Source organism: Bombina bombina, chromosome 1 (assembly GCF_027579735.1).
Source record: "Bombina bombina isolate aBomBom1 chromosome 1, aBomBom1.pri, whole genome shotgun sequence".
NCBI classification, from domain to species: domain Eukaryota; kingdom Metazoa; phylum Chordata; class Amphibia; order Anura; family Bombinatoridae; genus Bombina; species Bombina bombina.
The window spans coordinates 307185834-307208622 of NC_069499.1; positions in this window are offsets into that span (position 1 = coordinate 307185834).

A 22789-nucleotide genomic window follows, 5' to 3' on the forward strand; every position below is an offset into this window, starting at 1 on the left:
CTCCTAGTTTAGCTCTGTTGATGAGGTTAGGCAGAGACACCCAGTGAAAGGCGCTGGGAACACAAGAAGAGCAGAGACTCCCCCTCTTCCCTGTATATGAAAAGACAGATAACATAAAAAGGAGCCAGCAGGAGTCTGTAAATACGTGTATATATCTGACACTCAGGGCCGGTGCTAGACTATTTTGCACCCTAGGCAAGACCAGCTACTTGCGCCCCCCCCCCCACCAAAAATAAATAAATTAAAGCAACAAAATAAAAAAAAAAATGGTACATTTCTTTTAACTTTCAAGAATAAGTGCCATAAGATGCCAAAACCACTACTATTAAAGGCAAAATATAAATTGGCCAAATATAAATTAACTGTATTACTTTTACTTTATTTATATTATTAAAAGTTAAAGGGGTACAAAACCCAATTTTTTTTCTTTCATGATTCAGATAGTGCATGCCATTTTAAACAGCTTTCTAATTTACTCCTATTGTCAATTTTCCTTCATTCTCTTGCTATCTTTATTTGAAAATGCAAGAATGTAAGGTTAGGAACCAGCCCATTTTTGGCTCAGCACCTGGGTAGAGCTTGCTGATAGGTTTGCTACATTTAGCCACCAATCAGCAAGTGCTACCCAGGTTCTGAACCAAAAATGGGACATCTCTTAAGCTTACATTCTTGCTTTTTCAAATAAAGATAGCAGGAGAACAAAGAAAAAATTATAATAGGAGTAAATTAGAAAGTTGCTTAAAATTGCTTGCTCTATCTGAATCACGAAAGAAAAAAAATGCGGGTTAAGTATCCCTTTAGGTTTAGAGTACCTCAGTGCAAACTGTTGTATTTGTTACTTTATTTTACTTGCACAAAATACACATAATAATTGACTTAATTTATTTAAAGTATAAATGTATGCAGATAATGATAAATTCAAGGAGGAGGAGACTCAGGAGTGGAACACCCGATCGCGCTAACTAAGCAAAGCTTAAATATAAAAACTAATTTATAAAAATAATTCTGTACACAGCGTCGGGGTCGCCTAGTGGGAGCACCTGCCCTGCTGACACTGTGGGGCTTGGTTAGGAGTCTGAAAATCAGCACAATGTTATTACAAAAATAAGAAAAACTATATATTGTTACAAAAACACTCCCAGATGGGCTATATAAATGGGTCATCTACAAAAAGTTTATGCAAAGAAAAATCTAATGTAGAATGTCCCTTTAAGAGAGTATGTATGCAAACCCCTTAATCTCAGCTGCCTTATGCCTAGAAACCCTTAAGACCTATTATTTGAACGGCTATCATTTGCTCTTTCAAATGTGCATTGGGGGTTTACAGCAAATTCACAAGTAAAAAAACAAAAACAAAAAAACATAGACACATTTTTTTTTCTAATGAGGGGATCTCTAAAAACTTATAATAGCCCATCAAAAAGGCCTAGAGACCCCCAAGACCCCTTGACTAAAATCCCAGATGGCCCTTGTAAAATATAAAGCGCCTATATAACTTTTTGATATATCCCTGTGGTAATAGTGATTAACTGGTATGAATACATTTGCATGTATGTGAGTAGAGTCTCATTGAAGCCCTAGGTGAAGATCAAAGTTATAGCCCTTATTAATCTGAGGATAACCCCTTCTTTTTACAAAAGTTTGTAAAACGCACATCCTTTGTCGTATATTTATCACATCTTGATATATACATAAAATATATACAAAAATGTTCTTTCATGATTTAAGTAGAGAATACAATTTTTTTTTTTTAAATACTTTTTTATTATTGAGGACAAAGTTATCACACAGAGCTTACAGTTACAATACATGACATGCATGGTACAAAAAAAAAAGAAGAAAAAAAAGAAAAAAAAAAGAGGTATCAAGTACAGAAAGAACAGAGTATATCAACCATCATGCATTTACAATAGGCCATGAAATAACTGAAGTACTTGTTTGAGTAGCTTAGATCTGTACATAGTCTGTATGCTTTTCCATTGTCCAAACGATGTGTAAGCTGGCATTGATCATAAAGGTGATCTATGTGACAAGCTCAGCCCCAAAAAACATTTTAAGTTTTTATACAATAACATTAACATTAACATTAACAGCAAACTCATAAAAAAAAAAAAAAAAAAAATAGCGAACTTAAGACACATAGGGATGGGGTAGGGGGGGGCGGGGCAGGGGGGAGAGGGGGGTCATGGAGAAGAGAGAAGGAAAAAAAAATAAATAAAAACATCACCTCCCCAGGTCCCAGGCCCAGAATGCCAGGGAAATTACCAAATGTGAGGTTTTTAGAACAGCATCTCTTCAGAGATGCGAGCCGTGTGTTGCTGGTTTTCCATAGGTTCCCTCAAGGCCTGCCAATCTCCAGGATCATGACTTCAAGGTGGGCAAAAGGTTTAAGGATTTGTCTTTGCAGGTCTGGGTTAAATGTAACTATTAAGGTTTGCCACTTCTTTAAACGGGCCGGAGCCTCTAACCTGTATCTAGTTTAACATCGAACTGTTCTATAAATAGTTGTTTCATCAGCTGGCGTTTAAATTGAGCTATGGTTGGTGGGCGCCTAGATATCCATCTAGAGAGAATACAATGTCTTGCTATTAATGTACATATTGTAAGAATTCTCTTGTGTTCTTTATGTGTGTCCTCCCATTGAAGTAAATATATTTTGTTTGTGTCCATTATCATGTCTATGGTGAGAGTGGATTTTATCCAGTATTGATAGTGACCCCAGAAGCGTTTAATAATTGGACAAGTATAGAAGTAATGTAGAAGCGAAGGGGATTCATCACTACACTTAACACACACGTTGGGAATGTGTGGGTTCCATTTTGAAAGTCTATGTGGTGTAAAGTAGTCTTTGTGGAGCATCCTAACCTGCGCCTCCCTGAAGGAGATCGACAAAGTGGCTTTTTTGGTGGTTTCTAAACTATCCTTTATATCCTGAATGTCTATTTCTGTAGGAATATCTGGTTGTAAATTTAATAGCATTTTAGAGTGTATCTTACTTTCCTTCTGTTTTATCAATTGGATATACAGGTTTGACAAGGAGAACCCCCCTAGTTGAAACTGTGTTTGTGATATGACAAAGGGTGATTTGTTCCAGAAGTCTGGGGATGATGTTTGTAAGGTCAATACATAATGTCGTAACTGCAGGTAAGTGTAAAAGTGTTGGTTAGAAAGGTTAAATTTGAGTTTCAGTTCTTGAAAAGATTTTATTGTGTGTTGCAGTGTGTCCAGTATGTCTCCTACTGTTCTGATTCCGCACTCTCTCCAGAGGCGGAATTGCTTGCAGTCGTTTCCTGCGGGGAACGCCGGGGTTCCCATAATGGGAATAAATCTAGGGGTAGGCAAGGTGATATTCATATATTTGTTGATCTTAGACCATGCCCGTAAAGGGTCTCTGTAGAGGATACTATTTGTGACTAGGGGAGGTGTGTCCTTCATAGTTCCGTAGGGTAGGTAAGCTAAAGCCAAAGGCGCTACCATTGTCTCCTCCAGCCTTGCGTCACAGAAGTGGCAGGTGTTGAGTTGCCAGTCTATGACCAGTCTCGCCAGCGCGGCCCAGTTATAGAATTTAAGGTTCGGGAGGCCGAGACCACCATCAAGGAAGGGAAGTTGCAATCTCTCTGCAGCAATGCAAGGTTTTCTCCCACGCCAGATAAAGGATACAATGGCTCTATTCAGTAAGGTCAAATCTGATTTGGTCATCAAAAAAGGCAACATTAGTAATGGGTACAGTATTTTAGGTAGTATCGCCATTTTAACTAAGTTTATCCGGCCTGATAGGCCCAACGGGGGATTAAGCCAATTGTTTAACTGTGAGGACAAGCTTTTGCACCTCTCAGAGACATTTATACTATATATCTGGTGCGGGTCTCTATGCAGTTTTATGCCCAAATATGTGAGCGAGCCTGGTACCTCCACAAAAGGGCAATTATAGCTAGCGTTCGGCCCTCTCTTCAGCCACAGGACCTCCGACTTGGCCGTATTTATCCTGTAGCCCGAGAAATCACCAAACACCTTAATCGTTTGTAGTATATGGGTAACATGTGTTGCCGGATTATCTATAAACAGCAACATGTCATCCGCGTATAATGCCAAATGCATTGGGACACCCCCTAATATAATTCCCGGAAAAATCTGTCGTAATTTCAAGGCCAGAGGCTCCAACGCTAGATTGAACAGTAAGGGCGACAGGGGACAACCCTGTCTGGTGCCTCTTTGTAATTGAAAGTCTGGGGAGAAGAGGCCGTCTATCAGAACCCGTGCCTCTGGAGAATTGTATACTTTGCAAATGACATCAAGAAAGGAACCCTTAAAGTTAATAGCATAGCATCAACCAAGTGAGGCCACTCCACCCGGTCGAAGGCCTTCTCTGCATCCAAGGATAACAGGAAGGCCTCCGGTGCCGTGCCCGATCTCTCCTTCCCCTCACGTGACCAGTAATACTCGATGACCTGCAAAACCCTACGGAGATTCACCACTGAGGTGCGCTTAAAGACAAACCCTGTCTGGTCTGAATGTAACAAGGTTGGTAAGATGGGTTTCAGTCTGTTTGCCCGGACTTTCATGAAAAGCTTGTAATCGGTGTTTAACAACGATATCGGCCTGTATGATTCAGGTAGCGAGTGATCTTTGCCTGGATTGGGAATAAGAGTGATGTGTGCGGAGGTGAAGCTCCGCGAGAGGAGCACATCAGTCAACAAAAAGGAATTGAATAGCTTAGTCAATGTGCTGGAGATCTGCGAATGTACAAGTCTATAAAACTCTGCAGGCAACCCATCCGGACCTGGGGCTTTCCCTGCTGGGATTGATTTGAGAGTAAACAGGATTTCCTCACTAGTCATGGGTGCGTTTAACTTATCTATTTGCCAAAATTGGGTCTGAGACTCCTGAGCAGAGGGTTCTTGTCTAGTGTAGAGTTGTGTAAAAAAATTAGCAAAGGATTGTGCTATATCCGATGTTTCAGTGTGTGTCTTACCCTGGTATCTTAGTGCAGCTATCCTAGTTCTTGCCGTCTGTGGTCTTGTTAGCATCGCTAGCAGTCTGCCTGATCTACTGCCAAACCTATAGTATGTACCTGCAGTCTTCAGCAGACCTGCAGCAGCTTGGTGCTTCCTAAAAAAGCCTCTAGCTCTGCCTTTGCAGCCGAGTATGCCTCGAATGCATCTCTGGAGCCATTCTGGATGTATGTGTGGTATGTTTGTCCTAGGCGTTTCTGCAGCGTATTATGTTTGTATTGGGTTTTGAATTTGAGTTTAGATACATAAGAAATAATGGAGCCTGTTAGGACTGTTTTTGCTGCCTCCCAAAACAACTGTGGAGTATCCAGTTGAGCAGCGTTATCAGTGTAATAGTCTGTCCAGCATTGTGTCAAGTATTTTGCAAATGCCTCTGATGTAGTCAAGTATGTTGGGAATTTTAGTACATTTCTATTTGAGCGTGGCCCCAGGGATCCTAAAATTAGTTCTACCGATGCATGGTCAGAGAGGAGGATGTCATGGATTTTGCACTGACGAACCTGTGCAGTCAGAGAGTTAGATATCAGGAAAAGGTCTATTCTAGACAGAGTATGTTTAGCCTTAGACAGGCAAGTATAGTCTTTACCCTCTGGGTGTCGTAGTCTCCAAATGTCACAAGTATCCAGACCGGCTTCAAACATTCCAAAAATTTTCCTCTCATACCTGGTCTTATAATTAACTCTAGGGTCTTTAATGGAGTGTCCCTCTATCCAGAATCTATCCAATTTATGCGAGGCCACTATATTGAAGTCGCCTCCAATTATCAGTCTAGATCCTAGTTGTGGGATGAGATGTTGTAACAGAGTTTCCCAAAATGTTGTAGATCTGTGGTTTGGGGCATATATATTACAAAACAGATAGTCGTTTGAATTAACATTAGCCTTCACTATCAAAAACCTCCCCTCTTTATCCATATGAGTGTGACTAATCTTGACTGTGAGCCTCTTCCCGAAAGCAATAGCCAAGCCGCGACTGGCGCTCGTATGTGACAGGAACAACAAGTGTCCCACCCAGTCCTTCAGCAGTTTCGGATGTTCACTGTCTGTTAGATGTTTCTCCTGTAAGAGAGCTATATCTGTTCCTATCTTTCTAAGGTAAGTGAGCACTGCCTTACGTTTTATAGGTGAGTTGATGCCACCCACGTTCCAAGTTACTATTTTCAATGACATACTAAGCTAAAGTGTAAGGAGGTATATTTCTGGGCCAGAGACCCAAGAGAGAAAAAAAAAAAAAAAAAAAAAAAGGAAAGAGGGGGGGAGGGGGAAGAAGGAACCGGATAGGAAGGGGAGGAGGGGGAGGGGTAAAGAGCAGGGAAAGAGGAGGACAGAACGGAGAGGGAACAGGGGCACAATGAGGTATGATAAACATATCCATGAAGCCCTTTTGTTTACACCAAACAGTAGATGCCCAATAGACAGTTTCCCACAGATCTGTAGAGACAAGGGAGTCTCTTAATGTAATCGTCAGTCTACCCCCCGTCACACCATGGTCGTATGGTTCCTTACAGACGTGAGCATGTGTGCTGAAGCAACTAGTGGTGAGATGGTTGAGTCGTGGGATTGGAATCGATGTGTCCACAATCAGTGTTCCCTGTCGCGTGTCGGGGTGTGCGGGCAAACTACAGCTGCACAAGACAGTTATACTAGACACCTTGGATGTTGGAATAACGAGACGCATTCCAAGCATGTATGTCAGAATGATGACTACTACATTGCTAAAGGTGGTAATTCTTAACCAAAGGGTTCGTCGGGTGTGTACTGTCCAGGAGATCCCTGTCACCTTGAAAGATAGTGTAAAGGTTATGAAGGTAGTACCCGTGTCCAGAAACAGAAGTAATATGAGACTTGGAAATAACAAAAACCCTGCGGCGTAGTGTCTAGGTGGTAATTTAGTATGGTATTCATTGGCACAGTCTTGAGGGTTTGTGTGGACAGTCCCCTTCAGTCTCAGGCCAATACATCCACCTCCCCCCATATGTCTCAGAGTTGGGATTCTATGTCCAAACAAACACATATAAACAATTTTAAAAAACAAAACATTGATTTCTTCTCTAATTTCAAAAATAGCAAGGCTATGCCGGAGCATAGAAGCATAAACATTTTTAAAAGTAACTTTAACTTTAACTTTTCCTATAATACTTAAAATGGTAAACATTAGTAAGACATAATACCAAACCAGGATCCTGCAGATCACAGTCCCAGACCCCAGGAAAGAGGTCATGATCCATCTAGACCACTCCATCATCTGTGGACAGGGGTTGAGGTTGCTCCAAAAGGCAACCGAACAAAGACAAGATTCCTCCATTCTCTAAAAAGTAGAAAGAGGAGAGCCTTGGTAGTGAGAACAAGGACGAGACATGATTAACAGAGTCTCCTCAGGAAGGTGGCTGTTGGTTCTCAGTTGCAAGAAAGCTCTGCAAGGCCTGTGGTGTATGGAAGAACTTGGTGCCATGTGGTGTATGCAGACGGAGTTTAGCCGGGTATAATAGGGCCACCTGCCGGCCTTGCTCATGCAGTTGGGAGCAGTATGGGGCAAACTCTTTTCTCTGCCTGGTGACCTCCATGGAGAAGTCCTGGAAGAGTAGAAGTCTTGATCCGTTGTATATAATCTCCTTATGTAGCCTGTATGCTCGTAAGATCCGCAGCTTCTCCTGGAAATTCAGGCATTTAAATATGACCTGTCTAGGCCTCATTTTGGCATGGTCTAGGGTTCTCTCTGGCCCCACATGGTGGGCTCTCTCTACATCTATAGGCAGGATGTCAGCAGGGATGCCCAGCAATTTAGGGAAGGTGAGGACCGCGAACTCCAACAAATCTTTTCCTTTGATTGACTCTGGAACTCCCACTATTCTCAGATTATTGCGGCGGCTTCTATTTTCCAAGTCGTCAATACGCTCTTGGAGGATTTTTTTTTTTTTTAACTAGCTGCTTAAGTGTTGTGTCTGTGGCAAATTGTCTATCCTCTACTTCAGAGATGCGGGATTCAGCTGAGCTCAGTCGCAAGGAAAACTGCCGCACCTCGCTCGTCAAGGTGTCTACCCCTGCTTGGAGGGAGTCCATTTTAGGGAGAAAAAAGGACTTAAGCTCTTGAAGGAGAGAGCCATGATCTAGACCTGCATGAGTTGAATGTTCCATGCGGGTTGGGCTTTCAATCTGTACATCAGAGGCAGCTTTATGATGTTTCCTCTCGGTGGTCTTTGCTCTGTGAGCCATGTTAGCCTTAGTATTGGAAGGTAGTTTATGAAAATAGTCATCCACTTTCATGTGAGCAGGGAGGTTTGGCGTCTATGTGTGTAGTGCACTGTGCTAAAATTTTAACAGATAGGGTGTATGGGGGGAGAATCCGGAGAGGGACTTTTTCTTTTTAACTGTAAGTCTTATTTTGTCTGTTTGAAAGATCTGATATCCAATATTGACAAAGAGTTAAGTGGTATGGGGTAGTCTTTATGTGTGTGCTATAAAGTTACTGCATTCCATGAGCAGCAGCAGCAGCAGAGCAATAAACGCTAAGCCCTCTACCTTGTGTGCACATTCACGTTATAGTCGCCTTCTCCCACAAAGCTGACTCTCTGCGTGATGGCAAGGAAGGAGAGAAAAGTTTCTTTATCCCCCTATTTTGTCTTCTGTTCTCCCTTCTTTTGTTAGCCCGAAAGCACAGTCCAGTATGCCCCTACCCAGCGCTGCCTGTAGTGACACAGCTTTCTCTGCCCTTCACCTTAGGTTTGTCCCGCTCAGTGATTCCCGGTATATGTGCCGTCCCCTCTAATGCATCGGCATCAGTGACAATAATGGTGGCGGTACTCACTGCGGCCTGCGGCGTTATGCCTCCTGAGTTAGCAGCTTGAGGGTATAGGGGGAGTTCCGTCCTACTTCTTCCCGGTCTCCTGTGGTGGTTAGCTGCATGGAGGGATCCAAGATGGCGCCGGTGTGTTTATTGCGCCTAACAGTCTATGACCTCCGGTTGCCGAGGTAGGTGGTATTGAACTCGCATACTTGCATTGACAGCCGGTACTATGCGCAGTAACAGAGCCCAGCAAGTCTGTTGTGCGGGGCCCAGCAATGGATTGCTGAATTTTAGTGTTGTAATGTTCCGACCAGCGGAGCTCTGTCTAGAGACGTCTGATCAACTGGCCCGCCCACCGGAAGTCCCGAGAATACAATTTTAAACAAAATTTCAATTTACTTCTATTATCTAATTTGCTTCATTCTTTATATATCCTTTATTGAAGAAACAGCAATGCACATGGGTGAACCAATCACACAAGGCATCTATCTGCAGCAAACAATCAGCAGCTACTGAGCCTATCTAGATATGCTTTTCAGCAAAGTATATCTAGAGAATGATGCAAATTAGATAATAGAAGTAAATTAGAAAGTTGTTTAAAATTGCATGCTCTTTCTAAATCACGAAAGAAAAATTTTGAGTTTCATGTCCCTTTAAATGTGAATAGCACCTAAAACTCCAAAACAGCCCAGCATAGGGGTGGAAATGGCTCAGCAGTTAAAGTGCTAACACAGCAGCACCCTTCAGTGATAAAAGTTTCCCATTTGCAGCAAATACAGATTAAACATCTAGTTTAATTTCCAAATATCTTTCTATTATTTTTACAAAGGTATCGTTGAAATAATGAGACAGATACACAAGTTCTAGAGAGATAAATATATTTTTGGATAGGCTAATTGCGGCCAGAATTCTTCAAAAATATCTAAGGAACATCGTTGTGCACATTTGTTGCCACTCTCAGAATCAAGCAATGTATATATCTAAATTTGTATTGAGACAATCTAGTTGCAGATGTGCCATAGATGGGGCAGGAGTTGTCATGAGTGGGGTTTGGCAGAGTTGGGGGACGTTGTGGGTGTGGCCAGGAGAGTAACTAAATAAAAGGGACATTTGCCTTAACTGGGGAAGTTGCAGGAAGGAAAGCTGGGAGACCTCACAAAGGTGACAATTTTACAGGATTTAGGGCTGATTGGGGATAACAGAATGTGAAAAAAATTACAAGACATTTCTGATAGAGGACGGCATTCCAGAAAGAGGCAGGTCTTAATTAAATTTGAGCTGCTGATTGAGTCAATTGTATGTTAAATGTAGCAGAGCTTGTGATTGTTTTTAGCCTGATGAAACAGTGCTAAGGTACTGATAAATGCGTCAATTTTGCAACAATTGTGTCAATAAATTGTTTTTAAATTCACCTTTGCTACGTTGTATCCTCCGTCTATTCCTGAGTGGTTTTATCCCCTAACAACTGAATCTCGTGACTGGGAGTCTGATCCAAGAGTCGGCTTTGGCAGAATATGATGTTCTAGAGTGCTGGAGGAGGGCAATTTCTCATGACCGAGTCTGTCGGGCGACTCTGAGGATCCGGCCGGCCGGCCTGATATGCAAGTTAAAGGGCTTTCATAAATGTTAGTTGAACTAGTACATTCACAAAATACATCCACCCGTGCTATGAGACACCTTATTTCTCTCATGTTTTAGAATTTTTAAGTGTCTGGCTGGACATTTAACAACCTTTGATATTTTCTTCGGCACATAGAGAAAACTGCATCCAATGTTATCTCTTTTTTGGGTGCACCTTATAGACTTTACAGCAAAAAACAAGAGAAAAGCACAACCCCACATCAAGGTAGTAATTTTAATTAAATGGAACAAACATATGGTTAAAAACACTCACAAGAGTTAAGATAAAATTCTGCAGTAACATAAAACAGGGCAAAGCTCGATCTGTGTCTGTGATATCCACATCCGCTCGCTCCACTAAGGGACTGTCAGTGTTTCCCACAGCCGAGGATTACCCCTATGTATCCGCTTTACAGCAATCTGCTGAAGCTCCGCTCAGTCTCAACGCGTTTCGTTCACTCCTTGGCGCACTTTCTCAAGAGGAATTAAACATGTACTATTGTTCAGCTGATAACAACGTCCATTTATATTAACATAGTAAACTCTTTATTGTCGTGATTGGCCAATCAAATGTCCATATCCTGACCAACCCTCTTTACATGATGTCATTATGGGTGTGCTCAAATGCCATGATGTTGTACCAAGGCCCAATCAGCTGTATTATCAGAAAAGGATCAGCCCCCCCATATGACGTATCACACCGGGCATGTGACTAAACTTCTGCGATCCTCATTACGTGCCTCTTCAGCATATTCACGCCCCTATTCAGTTCCATTCAGAGAGACTATAAGTCCTTGAGTACACTCCTTAGTCTAGAGGATGAGATGCAGGTAAACATGGAGCCGAATATGGAACTCACAGAAGAACAGGCTTTATTAGACTTAAGCATAAGATGGTAACACATTTTTACACAATCATTTTAAACGTCCCTCCACCTTTAATCCTACTTATGCACAGGGAGATTATATCCCTGTATTTAATTAAATAGTTAAGGAGGAATTTAGAAATTATTTTAAAAACACAATCCAAAAATGGAGCTTTTAAATAGAAGGATAATTTGTCCCACCAAGAAAGGAGAGCTCTAAATTCTTTAAAATCTGATACTAGTATAACCATAAGACAAGCGGATAAAGGTGGAGGGATTGTTATCCAAGATAGGGATATATACCTAATGGAGGCATACAGGTTGTTGGGTAGTGAAGATACATACAAAAGGTTAGATAAGGACCCTACATCTCAATTTAATACAGAACTGCATATATTAATATCTAAAGGGAGGGAAGATGGCATTCTCAATACAGAAGAGGCAAACTTTATTTTGATGTCATGGCCTTCTGCCCCTTTATTTTACCATCTGCCTAAGGTGCATCATCTCCGGAATAGGATCACTAACTAGCAATCTGTCCTGTTATTTGGATTGGTTTCTACAACCAACTGTCCAATCTATCAGGACCTATCTTAAGGACCATTAAAATCTTTGAGGGAATTAGTTGGGAGGAAGACCTATTATGGATTTTTTGTGATGTTGCATCCCTGTACACAAGTATTCCCCATGCACAGGGAGTGAGGACATTTGAGGAGTTTTTGACCGATTTAGTGATTTACCCTCCGAACAAATACAATTTCTAGTTAAGGGTATAGACTCTATTTTGTTCCATAACTATTTCACTTTTGAAGATAAGTTTTATCAGCAAATACAGGGAACAGCCATGGGGACTTCCATGGCCCCCTCATATGCCAACGCTTATATGGCAGCCTTTGAAGAGAGATATATAGGGAACAATAATCCATTTGAGAATTTAAGAATGTCATAGTGTATTGAAGGTACATAGATGCCATTCTTATCATTTGGAAGGGAGAGGAGAAAAGTGCTGTGGAGTTCATTAAACATATCAATGATAATAAATTTAAACTTGAATTTACTGGGAAAGTGGATAAAAATCAGATAGAATTTTTAGATTTATTGCTCTTTGTAGATAACACCACCAATAAAACTGCAGTTAAAAACTTTATAAAGCTTACTGATAGTAACGGCTTCCTGAATGCTGATAGTGGACATCTACCCCAGTGGAAAACCAATATACCATTAGGACAATTCCTTAGGATTCGAAGGAACTGTACATCGCTAAAAGATTTTGAGGATGAATCAAAAGTCTTTGAACAAAAACTATTGCAGAAAGGGTATGATGCCAACTTAATTTGCAAAGCCAAACAAACCAGTAGGGATAGGAAAAAGGAAGACCTGTTAACGAACAAAATAAAAGTATTAGGTAAAACCAACAATGAAGGGGCAAAGTTTATTACAACATATAATCTAGGGGCAGGTTTTATTAAATCGACCTTGAAAAAAACATTGGAGTATTTTGCTGTCTGATCCTATTTTGGCTCCCCACCTCAACAAAAACCCTGTTACAATATTTAGGAAGAATAGGAGTATAAAGAATATATTAGCCCCCTCAAAATTACGGGCAAAAAAGGAGATTAGTAAAGGAAATCTTTTAGCCTGGTGCACCACTAAAGGGGGAACGTTCAAATGGGGAAGGTTGAAATTCTGCATTTGTGGATTAATTAGGAAAGGAGATACCATCAGCAATTAGGACAATACTAAAGAATATAAGATTAAAGACAAGGCTTCCTGTGTGTCCATGTATAGTCTCACCTGTGAATGTGGGAAAATTTACGTTGGTAGAACAAAAAGGAAAGTCAAACGCTGCATATATGAACACATAGAAAATATCAAAAATGGGTTTGAGAACAATAGCGTATCAGAACATTTTAAAGTTGTGCTTGGAAAAAACAACAACGGACTAGCAGTAAAAATCCTGGAAGTAATACCAGCTTCAGTGGGCAATGAGCACCAGAGGTTGATGCGGCTTAGACAATGTGAGACCAAGTGGATACACTTATTAGCTAGTTTATCCCCTAAAGGGCTAAATATAGATTTAGATTTACAGGCTTTTATGTCTTAATTTAGTAATACTCTGCGTTTTTGAATCCTATAAATATAGGTTAATATGAATATTACATTATGAAGAGTAATTTGTAACTAATCACTTTTTAATATTTTTTATGAATTAATGGTTTTATAGGGTATTTATGTATAATGTGATTATTAATTTGTGATTTATGTCGTGTACAAATGTATTCATTTTTAACATATGGTATCCGCATTTAAATAGTAAATATTACTAGGAAGCATCAATTGTATAAGTAGCGCAGCTTAACTTATTATTAGGGTGTGCTTTTGTACTTGTTTATATTTCTAGCCTTATAGAGACTATTAACTTTTCACTGCCAATCATATGGCTTCAAGGAAGGTGAATGCCGCCCAGATAGATGGAACTGAATAGGGGCGTGAATATGCTGAGGAGGCACGTAATGAGGATTGCGGAAGTTTAGTCACATGCCCTGTGTGATACGTTATATGAGGGGCTGATCCTTTTCTGATAATACATCTGATTGGGCCTTAGTACGATATCACGGCATATGAGCACGCTTATAATGACGTCATGTAAAGAGGGTTGGTCAGGATACGGACATTTGATTGGCCAATCACAACAATAAGGAGTTTACTATGTTGATATAAATGGACGTTGTTATCAGCTGAACAATAGCACATGTTTAATTCCTCTTGAGAAAGTTTGCCAAGGAGTGAACGAAACGCATTGAGGGCGGAGCTTCGGCAGATTGCTGTAAAGCGGACACATAGGGGTAATCCTCGGCTGTGGGAAACACTGGCAGTCCCTTAGTGGAGCGAGCGGATGTGGATATCACAGGCACAGATCGAACTTTCCCCTGTTTTATGTTACTGCAGAATTGTATCTTACCTCTTGTGAGTGTTTTTAACCGTATGTTTGTTCCATTTAATTAAAATTACTACCTTGATGTGGGGTTGCGCTTTTCTCTTGTTTTTTGCTGTAGATTCTTCGGGAATAGAGAGTGTATGTAACACACCTTTGAGTTTTAGCAGCACCCGGGATATAAGGGAATTTGGAGGACGTTTTTTGGATCATCAGATACAAGATCTCTCTGAGTTATATAAGACTATTTGCCCTCTTTTGGAACCGGTAACTTATCTGGACGGAGTGTGTGTGCATGTAATGCACATCGTTTTTTACGATTTTTACTTATTTTTACTGTGTGACTATTATTGTTTTGTTTTAATTAAACATTTTCCATGTAGGGAGTATTATTATTACTTTATCTCGTAATCCCAGCTGTATTTCTAAGCCCTACAATTAACAATTATATCCATTAGTTGCACTGCTAATATGTTTTGTATACCTTATAGACTTTGCTTATCTTTACCTATAATGTCTGCATATATGGATTTTTTTAGTCTTTTGAATACTGTTGATATTTAGTGCTTATTTCTACACTTCTGATCACCTTACTATTTTTCTGGTGCCTCTATATATATGTTCTGCTATTTATAGCACTACATATTGCTGTTATTTTAATATTTCTGATGTGTTGCTATAGAATAACATAAAAGCCAAGTCTACAACATGTTTTTAAAACAAATAAAGATCCTTTTTACTGCAACTACTTTTCAGTAGCCAAACTATACCTACCCTTTTCGTTATTTGGAGGAGCTAATCTGGGCTTTAGTCTGTAGACAACAGGGCTAGTCATTGTCACAAAGTTAGTATAAAGTACATTGTTTTGGAGTTGTTATCTGATGAATTCAGTTGGGAACAGGTATGTAGCAGGGTTAGCCTGGAGAAGTCAGCAGGTGCATTTCAACTTCTTTGAATTAGAAATTACTCACATTTCAGAGCTAAATCACATGAAAAGGGGGTGAATAAATTATGAAAATATATTGCAAAAAAGTTTCATTATGCATAAGTAAACAGTCTATATAAAATCTCAATCGCCTAGATTTAGAGTTCTGCGGCCAAAGGGGTGCGTTAGCTACGCATGCTTTTTTTCCCACGCACCTTTTAAATACCGCTGGTATTTAGAGTTCACAGAATGGCTGGGTTTTCAGTGCGTTAGGCTCCAAAAAGGGAGCGTAGAGCATAATTTAACGCCACTGCAACTCTAGATACCAGCGGTGCTTACAGAAGCGGCCAGCTTCAAAAACGTGCTCGTGCACGATATCCCCATAGAAAACAATGGGGCTGTTTGAGCTGAAAAAAAACCTAACACCTGCAAAAAAGCCGCGTTCAGCTCCTAACGCAGCCCCATTGTTTTCTATGGGGAAACACTTCCTACGTCTGCACCTAACACTCTAACATGTACCCCGAGTCTAAACACCCCTATCCTTACACTTATTAACCCCTAATCTGCCGTCCCCGCTATCGCTGACCCCTGCATATTATTATTAACCCCTAATCTGCTGCTCCGTACACCACCGCCACCTACATTATAGCTATGTACCCCTAATCTGCTGCCCCTAACACCGCCGACCCCTATATTATATTTATTAACCCCTAATCTGCCCCCCACAACGTCGCCGCCAGCTACCTACACTTATTAACCCCTAATCTGCCGAGCGGACCGCACCGCTATTATAATAAAGTTATTAACCCCTAATCCGCCTCACTCCCGCCTCAATAACCCTATAATAAATAGTATTAACCCCTAATCTGCCCTCCCTAACATCACCGACACCTAACTTCAATTATTTACCCCTAATCTGCCGACCGAATCTCGCCGCTACTGTAATAAATGGATTAACCCCTAAAGCTAAGTCTAACACTAACACCCCCCTAAGTTAAATATAATTTAAATCTAACAAAATAAATTAACTCTTATTAAATAAATTATTCCTATTTAAAGCTAAATACTTACCTGTAAAATAAACCCTAATATAGCTACAATATAAATTATAATTATAGTATAGCTATTTTAGGATTAATATTTATTTTACAGGTAACTTTGTATTTATTTTAACCAGGTACAATAGCTATTAAATAGTTAAGAACTATTTAATAGCTAAAATAGTTAAAATAATTACAAAATTACCTGTAAAATAAATCCTAACCTAAGTTACAATTAAACCTAACACTACACTATCAATAAATTAATTAAATAAAATACCTACAATTACCTACAATTAAACCTAACACTACACTATCAATAAATTAATTAAATACAATATCTACAAATAAATACAATGAAATAAACTAACTAAAGTACAAAAAATAAAAAAGAACTAAGTTACAAAAATTAAAAAAATATTTACAAACATCAGAAAAATATTACAACAATTTTAAACTAATTACACCTACTCTAAGCCCCCTAATAAAATAACAAAGCCCCCAAAATAAAAAAATGCCCTACCCTATTCTAAATTAAAAAAGTTCAAAGCTCTTTTACCTTACCAGCCCTGAACAGGGCCCTTTGCGGGGCATGCCCCAAAGAATTCAGCTCTTTTGCCTGTAAAAAAAAACACATACAATACCCCCCCCAACATTACAACCCACCACCCACATACCCCTAATCTAACCCAAACCCCCCTTAATTAAACCTAACACTAAGCCCCTGAAGATCTTCCTACCTTATCTTCACCTCGCCGGGTATCACCGATCGGTCCTGGCTCTGAAATCTTCATCCAACCCAAGCGGGGGCTGGCGATCCATAATCCTGCGGCTGAAGAGGTCCAGAAGAGGCTCCAAAGTCTTCATCCTATCCGGGAAGAAGAGGCGATCCAGACCGGCAACCATCTTGATCCAAGCGGGATCTTCTATCTTCATCCGATGAGGAACGGCTCTATCGTGAAGACCTCCAGCGCGGACCAATCTTCTTCCTCCGACGTCCAACTGAAGAATGACGGTTCCTTTAAGGGACATCATCCAAGATGGCGTCCCTCGAATTCCGATTGGCTGATAGGATTCTATAAGCCAATCGGAATTAAGGTCGGAAAATTCTGATTGGCTGGAGGTCTTCACGATGGAGCCGTTCCTCATCGGATGAAGATAGAAGATCCCGCTTGGATCAAGATGGTTGCCGGTCTGGATTGCCTCTTCTTCCCGGATAGGATGAAGACTTTGGAGCCTCTTCTGGACCTCTTCAGCCGCAGGATTATGGATCGCCAGCCCCCGCTTGGGTTGGATGAAGATTTCAGAGCCAGGACCGATCAGTGATACCCGGCGAGGTGAAGATAAGGTAGGAAGATCTTCAGGGGCTTAGTGTTAGGTTTATTTAAGGGGGGTTTGGGTTAGATTAGGGGTATGTGGGTGGTGGGTTGTAATGTTGGGGGGGGTATTGTATGTGGTTTTTTTACAGGCAAAAGAGCTGAATTCTTTGGGGCATGCCCCGCAAAGGGCCCTGTTCAGGGCTGGTAAGGTAAAAGAGCTTTGAACTTTTTTAATTTAGAATAGGGTAGGGCATTTTTTATTTTGGGGGGCTTTGTTATTTTATTATGGGGCTTAGAGTAGGTGTAAAATTGTTGTAATATTTTTCTAATGTTTGTAAATATTTTTTTATTTTTTGTAACTTAGTTCTTTTTTTTTTTTTTGTACTTTAGTTAGTTTATTTCATTGTATTTATTTGTAGATATTGTATTTAATTAATTTATTGATAGTGTAGTGTTAGGTTTAATTGTAGGTAATTGTAGGTATTTTATTTAATTAATTTATTGATAGTGTAGTGTTAGGTTTAATTGTAACTTAGGTTAGGATTTATTTTACAGGTAATTTTGTAATTATTTTAACTATTTTAGCTATTAAATAGTTCTTAACTATTTAATAGCTATTGTACCTGGTTAAAATAAATACAAAGTTACCTGTAAAATAAATATTAATCCTAAAATAGCTATAATATAATTATAATTTATATTGTAGCTATATTAGGGTTTATTTTACAGGTAAGTATTTAGCTTTAAATAGGAATAATTTATTTAATAAGAGTTAATTTATTTAGTTAGATTTAAATTATATTTAACTTAGGGGGGTGTTAGTGTTAGGGTTAGACTTAGCTTTAGGGGTTAATCCATTTATTACAGTAGCGGCGAGATTCGGTCGGCAGATTAGGGGTTAATAATTGAAGTTAGGTGTCGGCGATGTTAGGGAGGGTAGATTAGGGGTTAATACTATTTATTATAGGGTTATTGAGGCGGGAGTGAGGCGGATTAGGGGTTAATAACTGTATTATAGTAGCGGTGCGGTCCGCTCGGCAGATTAGGGGTTAATAAGTGTAGGCAGGTGGAGGCGACGTTGAGGTGGGCAGATTAGGGGTTAATAAATATAATACAGGGGTCGGCGGTGTTAGGGGCAGCAGATTAGGGGTACATAAGGATAACGTAGGTGGCGGCGCTTTGCGGTCGGCAGATTAGGGGTTAATTATTGTAGGTAGCTGGCGGCGACGTTGTGGGGGGCAGGTTAGGGGTTAATAAATATAATATAGGGGTCGGCGGTGTTAGGGGCAGCAGATTAGGGGTACATAAGTATAACGTAGGTGGCGGTCGGCAGATTAGGGGTTAAAAAAATGTAATCGAGTGGCGGCGATGTGGGGGGACCTCGGTTTAGGGGTACATAGGTAGTTTATGGGTGTTAGTGTATTTTAGAGCACAGTAGTTAAGAGCTTTATGAACCGGCATTAGCCCAGAAAGCTCTTAACTACTGACTTTTTTCTGTGGCTGGAGTTTTGTCGTTAGAGTTCTAACTCTCACTCCAACCAAGACTCTAAATACCGGCGTTAGAAAGATCCCATTGAAAAGATAGGATACGCAATTGATGTAAGGGGATCTGCGGTATGGAAAAGTCGCGGCTGGAAAGTGAGCGTTAGACCCTTTCCTGACTGACTCCAAATACCAGAGGGCGTTAAAAACCAGGGTTAGGAGCCTCTAACGCTGGTTTTCACGGCTACCGCCGAACTCTGAATCTAGGCGAATGTGTTTACATCTAATGGCATATTTAAGTCAGCTAGTATCTTTAAGGTTTGGTTGTGCCACAGTAATGAATGGGATGAATAGCATCCTCCTAGAACTAACAGCGTATGAATATGAAAGACATCTTAAGTAATAGACCAGGGTTTTAATTCTGGTAGAAAAAACGGCAGACTGTTTGTATAAAAGAGTTTTTATGTTAATTCTATAATATGACAATACCTTCTTTTTATGAATATTAAACTCCAAAATGTCTAACATACTTTACAAAGATTGTACTTTATCATTACAAAAACATTATTTGAATGAGCAGTTCAATAGCTTGTAAAGTATTAAAGGGATACTAAACCCAAGCTTAAGAGCCGGCCCATTTTTGGTTCAGTACCATGGATAGCGCTTGCTGATTGGTGGATACATTTAGCCACCAATCAGCAAGCGAAACCTAGGTGCTGAACCAAAAATGGGCTGGCTTCTAAGCTTACATTCTTGCTTTTCAAATAAAGTTAGCAAGAGAACAAAGAAAAATTGATAATAGGAGTAAATTGGAAAGTGACTTAAAATAGCTTACTCTTTTTGGATAATGAAAGAAAAAAATCTGGATTTAGTGTCCCTTTAAAGGGTCATGAAACCCAATTTTTTCTTTCATGATTCAGACAGAGAATACAATTTTGTTTCCAATTTACTTAAATTATCTATCTGCGTTGTTCTCATGTTATTCGTTATTGAAGATATATCTAGATAGGTAGTGTGCACGTCTGGAGTATTACATGACAGGAAATAGTGCTGCCATCTAATGCATAACATTGTTGCAAACTTGCTGCCATATCATGAGTCAGACACGTGCACACTCCTGTACTTATTTTTCTGCTTTTTACCAAAGATAACAAAAAATGAAGAAAATGTGATGATAATAGAATAAATATGGGAAAGTTGTTTAAAATGGTATGTTCTGTCTGAATCATGAAAGAAAAAATGTTGGTGTTTATGTCCCTTTAACTTATTAAAGGGACAGCCAGTTCAGAGCTCCCCCCTCTCTTAGCTACATGAAGCCGTTTCACCTACATCAGCCAGTCAGGAGAGAGGGACAGCTGTATGTGTTTATAAAGTACAACAATAAAATATGCACTGTTGGCCTACAGAAGTGTGGATCATTTCTTGCAAGAACTGTGCATTTATTTTCACTTAGCTTATATATTTGTTATTTATATAAAAGAAAACGACTGTGTTTTTAGCAAGGCACAGAGTGACTTTATCCGAGGACAGAGAAAGTGATGTCTGCTCAATCTGAGGTTTTAAACTCCTGTCTCCCTGTTGCCAGCAGTTGCTCCACATGCAGTCTCTAACTCATTATGAACAAGGTGCTTATTATAGGTTTCATGCATTCCGTTCAGGCCTGGAGAAATTATAAGCAATAGATATCTTAAGTAGTACAAATATTTATCACCCTTTCTAGAGGATTACTGCTGCATATTCACCTCTGGGGCACACGTACGGCCTTTGCTGAAGGGGACTGAAATAGGCAAGTTTATGATATGAAAGACAGAATGAAAGAGAGATAACGAGACCAGGGTAGGTATTTGCAACCAGCGATCAAAGGGGTAGATTACTTGCTGTGGAGATCAAAGGAAAATTCAGCATTGAAGTAGACAGGCTTATTATAGCTGAACCTCACCAATATATTCTGTAGGTTGAAAGAGAAATTAAGTGAGAGGTAGTTTAAATTAGGGGATTAATTATTCTACAGCATTCTGTTTGAGCCCTCTGCCATCATGCTGCAAAGTGAACCTGTGTCAGTATGGAATCTATAAATCTAACAAATTTAAAGGGACATTCAAAGGTAAAAATAAGGGCATTTTATTAAATCAATGGATTTTTAAACACATTTCTGTTAACCTCCTTCCAAAAAAGTTTAGCATTTACTCAAAATTGGACTCCTGGAACACCCCCAGTTGAGCATAAAACCAGTGATTGGAGCATATGCATGTATGCCCACTACTTCTTGGATCGCCATCTGTATCTTCCTTTGGAGTGACACAGGAGCACAACACAGATGACAAGTGGTGCGCTATTTAGCGCTTTCGCTCCTGTGCAAACACCACCAGAAGTAAACTTTTAACGCCTGCTGGTTAGCGCACACATGATAAATTAGAATATCATGACCATGCTAACTTTGTTTAATAATAAAACGATTTAACAAAAATATTGCATTTTACATTTACACTAGAATGTCGACGATACTTTCATTATTCATTTTTATGTTATGACCCATAAACATTAATGTTTTCTTTTACAAGGGCTCCTATGTTATATCTCATACCTAGTGCCCAACACTAAATAACTCTCTATGTATAAGTTATCTATCTTACTTAGTAGCACTATCATATACCTGCAAGTCGTTTTTAAAGGAATGTTAAACAGTATAATGTTGCAATACATGTAGTAAATCTTGCAATTTAATTCTTAATTCTTTTTTTTCCACAGCACATAGAGAGATTGGGATTCATCCAGCAGGATTCATAACTTTCACCCTGAAACATGCAATGCAGTAACTTGATCAGAGCAGGAAATTGCTGGCCACAGTAAAGAATATAAGATAAACATACTCAAGGGACTTTAAAATGTATGTAAACAATGTTATTTTTCTAAAATAAAAATAAAAATTACTCGCTCTGTATATATTTGCAATGCAGTGGCTTATTGCTGATCTGTATGTATGTGTGTTTGTATATATATATATATATATATATATATATATATATGTGTGTGTGTATATATATATATTTATATAAATTAATAAAAATTATTGCATAGGAAATTAGCACATCTAGGCAAGTATCCCCGCTTGCTTTCACCCAGTAAAACTCCATATACACTGTTACCAATGCACAAGAGGATTCTGGGTAAGATATGCAAATTAGATTTTTTGCTTCATACTGTGTTAACACACAGTGATCCCCTAATAGGGAAAATGCAGCAATTCCAGAAATCACCACTAGACAGCCTGTTTCGTTCTTGTTAGAACTCTTCAGTAGTAGATAGATTTCTGATTGCTGCTTAGGTAAAGCTCATTTCAGGGTTAAATCAAAATTAATCAAAATTCATTAAAATATGGTGGAGATAAAAGTCTGAAATTAAAATCCTCCATGTTTCAAATTGTTACTCTACTACTGAAGAGTTCTAACAAGAACGAAACATGCTGTCTAGTGGTGATTTCTGGAATTGCTGCATTTTCCCTAGATGTTGGATATCTAATTTGCATATCTTACCCAGAATCCTCTTGTGCATTGGTAACAGTGTATATGGAGTTTTACTGGATAAAAGAATGTGGGGATACCTGCCTAGATGTGCTAATTTCCTATGCACATGGAGGATTTTAATCTCAGACTTTTATCTCCACTATAATTTTAATGAATTTATGTGTGTGCGTGTGTGTGCGTGTGCGTGCGTGTGTGTGTATGTGTATATATTAGGGTTGCCACTTCAGCCATGTTTTCCTAGACACTTATGAGTTACACATGCTGCAGGGTTTGCAGGGAGGAAC